This window comes from Megalobrama amblycephala, linkage group LG24, assembly GCF_018812025.1.
Source record: "Megalobrama amblycephala isolate DHTTF-2021 linkage group LG24, ASM1881202v1, whole genome shotgun sequence".
In the NCBI taxonomy this organism is placed as follows: Eukaryota; Metazoa; Chordata; class Actinopteri; order Cypriniformes; family Xenocyprididae; genus Megalobrama; species Megalobrama amblycephala.
In genome coordinates this window covers 22,030,061-22,036,550 of record NC_063067.1, presented here as the reverse complement: position 1 = coordinate 22,036,550, position 6,490 = coordinate 22,030,061, and the positions used below count along the sequence as shown (strand labels likewise).

At 35.7% G+C, this 6,490-nt stretch overlaps 1 pseudogene; it reads right to left on the bottom strand.

Moving 5' to 3' along the window:
- Window positions 1-802: 802 nt before the first annotated feature.
- LOC125260273 lies at window positions 803-5,809 on the bottom strand (annotated as a pseudogene).
- Window positions 5,810-6,490: the final 681 nt, after the last annotated feature.

Sequence of the window (6,490 nt, the reverse complement as noted above, 5' to 3'; positions counted from 1 at the left end):
TTCACTAATTCCATTCAAAAAGTGAAACTTGTACATTATATTCATTCATTACACACAGACTGATATATTTCAAATGTTTATTTCTTTTAATTTTGATGATTATAACTCACAACTAAGGAAAATCCCAAATTCAGTATATCTATTGATAATATTCTAATTATATGACCAGCACCTGTATATATATATCCACTGTGACTATAGGCTATTGCATATTTATATACTTAACATGTGCTTCAATACTTAATGTATAAAACCGTTTTATTAAAGCCACCATTTAAATGTTTAGGCTGATATTAATAACAAGTAGAAACATAATTTTGTCATTAAAAATTTATTAAAAAACATTATTATATATACCAGCTGTGGTTCCCTGTATAATTTACAGCATTAGTAGATAGATAGTAGATTTTTTCTTTGAGGAAATTTGCCATGCACCGTACCAAATTAATCATTATTGAATTGAAGGTAATCAAATCACAAGCTTCTGAATCAAAATCAAATCCAGTTGTGAAATTTGTGTCAATGCCCAGCCCTAGTATCAATAAATGTTTTTTTTGTTTGTTTGTTTGGTTTTTTTTAAGCAAATGTTGTTTTTTGTCAGAGTGCACCGGAATGCTTAGTTTATATGCTAAAATCACAAACATTTTCTCCTGGGGGAGGATGCCACCAGACCCCCCTACTATTATTTACTTTGTAAACATGTCACCTTTTTCACCACTTTGGAGTTTGCAGGTATTTAAGTCTTGGATATAGAAATATTTTAAACAAATATATAAAAGGTGAGAATAAAAAGAAGACATTTCTTATAAAGGAGAGCAGATTTCAAGTCATTTTATTTCACAGCCCAGGGAAGAGGTAGAACTTTTTAGACAATGTTGTTCTGTCTATGCATGGCATTTGACATGGATGATTCTCCTTAAACTTCTTAAGGACCTGTTTAAAAAAATGTTGGACAAAATAAAAATAACTAAACATACTAACATGGTCAACTAAAAAACGTGTTGTTCCTTTATTATGTTATTTTCCTTGTATCAGACTTATGATCTGAGTTATATTTAGTGACATGCAGTGAAATACTACGACAACACTAAACAATAAAACTGAGAAGTTCATAACATTACCTTTCTGAAAAGCTCCAAAATCTCATCCTCACAAGCGTGCTGATTAAATACTTCCACTATATCCTTGAAGAAATCTGAGCCAATCTCAGTCCTGTAGGACACAGTATCTGAATAAAGAACACACATTACTGTATGACAGCTTAAATACTAGCAAAGTATAGCAATGCATGAAGGTTACGTTGTTCTTTGTTGACCATACAATATATATTTAGTGGAATGTTACAATATTATCTAAATGTGTTCACCTGGAGTACAGGACCTCAGGCAGCAGAAGTCCTTCTCAACGTGCTCTTGTTTTGGCACACTGTCCTCGAACTCCACACATCCATCTTTTTCTGTAACATGAGAAACAGGAGAGAATCAGGGCAACATCTGCTGATAGTGTGAATCATGTCGCAGAAGCGCTGTGCTGAGAGCTGTAAAAATATCCAGTTTCAAAGGTGCACTAAAGCTCAGAGGTCATGCACATGCTGTGACACTGTCGTAGTGCTTAAAGAATTTATTGTTAATGTTAATGATATTGTTAATGTTTTATTGTTACTGGCTTGATGGGTAGCCGAGGTTTTAAGCCTAAATAAATTTGGATTGTTTAGAGTTGTTTAGACTGAATTTAAGTGCTATAATTTGTGTCTTGCTACGTAATTTGCTGAGACAATGTATGAAGTATGAACATGAGTCACTTCAGAATGAGTCACTTCCTGTTAATCTGTAAACTTACCACCCCGACATGACTGGATAAGGATGATTTTGGGTTTGTCTCGCAGTCCAGGACAGTTTGGAGTGTTCAAGCTATTAAAAATTTCATCTATGGAGAAAATGTCCTCTACCCCTTTAGAAGTCACTATGCAGGAAACTCCACAGATTCCAGTAGCGTTTCCATGTGACATGAACACCACGAAGCAGCTGTCTGATTGGAAGTGCTCCTGTCGCAGGGCGAAGTCTTTCATGGCACATTTCATACCCTGGGAATCAAACCGTCAACAACTGCGTGATTCTGTTCAGCTGTTCATATTGTACACACACACACACACACACACACACACACAGTACCTGTGCCGTGAGGTCTCTTAGTGTCACCACCGTGTAACCGAGACCCTTCATCAGTCTCTCCATCCTCGACTCATCCTTATCTGCCCCGACACGGTCATTTAAATATTCAAACTCCACATTATTAATTAGGAGCGCTAGACGTTTTCTGTCAGAGGACTCGTCCTTCATTGGGTAAATCTTGAGAAAAAAGAAAGAGGAATTCAAAATAAATTCAGGACAGTTATCACAATAAGTGTTTTTTATGACATCCCTTGCAAAAAATAAGCATACTTCAAGTACATTTTATTAAGTAAAGTTCTAGGCTGCATCCGAAATCACATACTTCCCTACAAACAGTATGTGACAAAAGTAATATGTCTGAATTCACAGTATTCATATAAGAGTAAAAGAGCAGGCAAAAAGTACTCTGATGACCTACTATTTCCAGTGAAATTTTGAAGTGTGCATATGATAGACACTTTACTATCCCATGAGGCCACAGGAGAGGATTTTTTGTGAATGGCAGTGAAGTGACGCAACTGACGCTGGTACGTCACATGATAACGACAACATGGTGAATGTAGTGAGTCCAGATTACATTCATACTATATAGAACACACTTTTTTAGCTTTTTTAGCTTCTTTAGTGCCTACTTGAGAAAGTGTTGGATTTCAGACGCAGCCCAACTTTATATTTTTAGGTATACTTTATGTAGTAAGTATTCTTGTATCAATGTACTCCTAGTAGCATACTTGTAAGTGTACTATTACAATACTGCTTGGGACTAAATTGGCCAACTTTTTAGTATAAAAGTACATTTTTAATTTTTTTAAATATATATATATATATATATATAATATATATATATATATATATGTACTTTATGTGTAACAGTAGTAAACTGAGTACACAACTAGTTTTTTCATTTGTTGCTCATTTTTGCTTCTTCTCCTGCATTTTGATCCAGAGATTCTGTAGTTTTTCAGAAGATGCTTAACAGCACCCCCTACTGTACAACAGTGAAAATATGGATCAATTCAGTAAATTCCTTTGTACAGTAACATTGGACTTAATTATACTTTAAGTATATCTCAGTCAAAAGACTGAGTAGAAGTATAAGCCAAATATACTTTTCTGTAATTATAAGTCAAGTGTAGTGAAGTGTAATTTTAAGAATATTTCTGAGAAGTACATAAAAAGTAGACTGTCTTATTTTAGTTTAAAAGAAGTATAGTAATAGCACACGTCTTTTTTTGTGAGGGATTGTTACACAAGCAATTTAATGATGCAAAGTGTGTCCACATGTATGAAAGTAGAGGTCAATCTCAGATTCTTTCTTAAAGGTCCCGTTCTTCGTGATCCCATGTTTCAAACTTTAGTTAGTGTGTAATGTTGTTGTTAGAGTATAAATAAAATCTGTAAAATTTTAAAGCTCAAAGTTCAATGCCAAGCGAGATATTTTATTTAACAGAAGTCGCCTACATCGAACGGCCAGTTTGGACTACATCCCTCTACTTCCTTCTTTAATGACGTCACTAAAACAGTTTTTTGACTAACCTCCGCCCACAGGAATACACAAGAGTTGCGTTTGTAGAGTGTGTTTGTCGCCATGTCGTCGAAACGCTGTTATTTTCATCCCGCAGTCCAATCACCGGGTCTGATTCCGGCTCAAATTGATAGGGTAAAATTAAAGACATGTTTACAATAACACTGAGCGCGTGCATCTCCACGTTATGGTAAGAGGCGTGACCTTTCCGGGCAAGATGCGCTAAACTGCTGTCGAATCACAACACAGGAACCGCTGGCACAATCAGAACTCGTTACGTATTTCTGAAGGAGGGACTTCATAGAACAAGGAAGTCATCAGCCCGTTTTTATGACAGTGGAAACAGCGGTATACAGATAAGTAAATTATGTGAAAAATACTGTGTTTTTTTACACGCGAAACATGAACACATGTTATATTGCACACTATAAACACAATCAAAGCTTCAAAAAACCACGAAAAACGGGACCTTTAATGTCTTTGATAATACTTACATCATTTCCCATTTCTTCGAAGTTTCTCCTGTTTAAATTCAGGACTGCATGACACAAGAGAATCTTCAGTTATCTGTTCAGAAGCAACAGAAATACTTTTGCTAGATACAAAATTAATCTGAAGCCCTTTTCATTATTTCATAAATAAACCAAAAGTTCAGAAAGCTTTGGTCTTTTCCAATGGAGATATGCAGTGTATCTACCACTTTCTTTCCACAGCCCTCGTTTCCGCAGCGCACAGCATTATGGGTAGGCCCCTTCCACTCCCTCAGGCAGCTCCAGCAGAAAGTGTATGTCTGTTTCTTGATGGCAGTGCAGATAGTGCAGTGTACACACAGGTTTGACTCATCTCGTCTTTCCACAAAGGACCGGCACCCTGGACACTTCAGAAATGGTCAGACGGGGGTTTGGGTTACTGTGTGACGGACTACAGTATAGGCATGAACTGGTTATTTTGTAAGCTGTACACAAACTAGATTGAGCATACTTTTAAGAGATGGTTCACCCAAAGATCAAGCACACTGGAAGTGAATGGTGACACTGATGAACGTGTCATTAGATTTTCTGGTAAACTATTTTGTAAGGAATTTCTGGTTCAGGAAAAATAGCTCACAGCTTTGAAGTCGCAGAGCTTTCCTGCAGTGAGAAGACAGAGTTTCTCCTCTAAGAATTCCCTCTGTTTGCTCGTCAGAGGAATCAGTCGGCAGATGTCCTGGTAAGACAGCTTCGCTCCACAGGTTCTCTTCTGGCCCGCATTAAATCCAGGACAAGTGAACTCAGTCTGTCTCTGAAATATGAGATCTGGTTAAAGATGTAAAGGCAGCGCAGGAATCAGTATCTGTCAGGAAGTGTGTACAGAAAGCACTGCCTGTTTCAGATAATACTTGAACCATGCGATGATATAATGTGCTGGCCTTTGATGACCACAAGGCAGAGTCACTGATGAAGAGGAAATACATTTCAAAGCTTGATTACTTTCATTTTCATTTTCATGATAAAACTACAGAATAGAAATAACTGTTGTTGTTTTGTTGTTGTTATTGTTTGACATGTCAATACATGTATGAAACATGTTCAAATTAAACATGCTGTTTCAGATTTGGTCACTATATAATAAAACACAACAGACCTTTATTAAAGCTTCACTCACCAGAATCTCCTCCTGATGCTCTTTCTTCAGAATTATGATCTGAATCTGAAGTCTGTGTTTTGTGGATTCCTTGATTTCAAAATAAATAATATTCAGTTTTCTTAATTTAAATAGACTTGTATATAGTTCATCTAAAATCCGGTGCTGGTTATAGTTTCACTTTCATGTTACAGGGGAATTTGCATAGAATAATAAAAATAATAAAATAATATATAATTATAGATCTGACTTATAATTCTATCAGACATTGATAATTATATCACACAGAAAGACTTAAGTATTTAAAGACATTCATTATCGCACCATCTTCTGAATGCTCATCCCAGTTTTCAGCTTCTTCAGCCATTTTGATTTAATCACTAAAATGTTTCTTCTACAAAACTACGAATGTAATTAATGATGGACTCCCATTAGTGAATATAAGCCCATCAGCAGATGCAGGAGCTGATCTGAAATATTCTATTTAGATTTTCGGCGAAACTGGGCGGAGCTTACATGAATATTCATGAGTTTCCTGTTTCGTTTTAAAGCGACACTGAAAATATTAGTGCACTCTTTATTACAGAAACTATTTTCGGTAATGTAATTTCGTTTCAGCGTCGAACGAAGTTACGTTCACACACACACACACACACACACACACACACACACACACACACACACACACACACACACACACACACACACACACATGTACAGTCCACAAGTTTGGAACCACTAAGATTTTTAATGTTTTTAAAAGAAGTTTCGTCTGCTCACCAAGGCTACATTTATTTAATTAAAAATACAGTAAAAACAGTAATATTGTGAAATATTATTACAATTTAAAATAACTGTGTACTATTTAAATATATTTGACAAAGTAATTTATTCCTGTGATGCAAAGCTGAATTTTCAGCATCATTACTCCAGTCTTCAGTGTCACATGATCCTTCAGAAATCATTCTAATATGCTGATCTGCTGCTCAAGAAACATTGATGATTATTTTCAATGTTGAAAACAGTTGTGTACTTTTTTTTTCAGGATTCCTTGATGAATAGAAAGTTCAAAAGAACAGCATTTATCTGAAATACAAAGCGTCTGTAGCATTATACACTACCGTTCAAAAGTTTGGGGTCAGTAAGAATTTTTTTTTATTTTTTTGAGAAG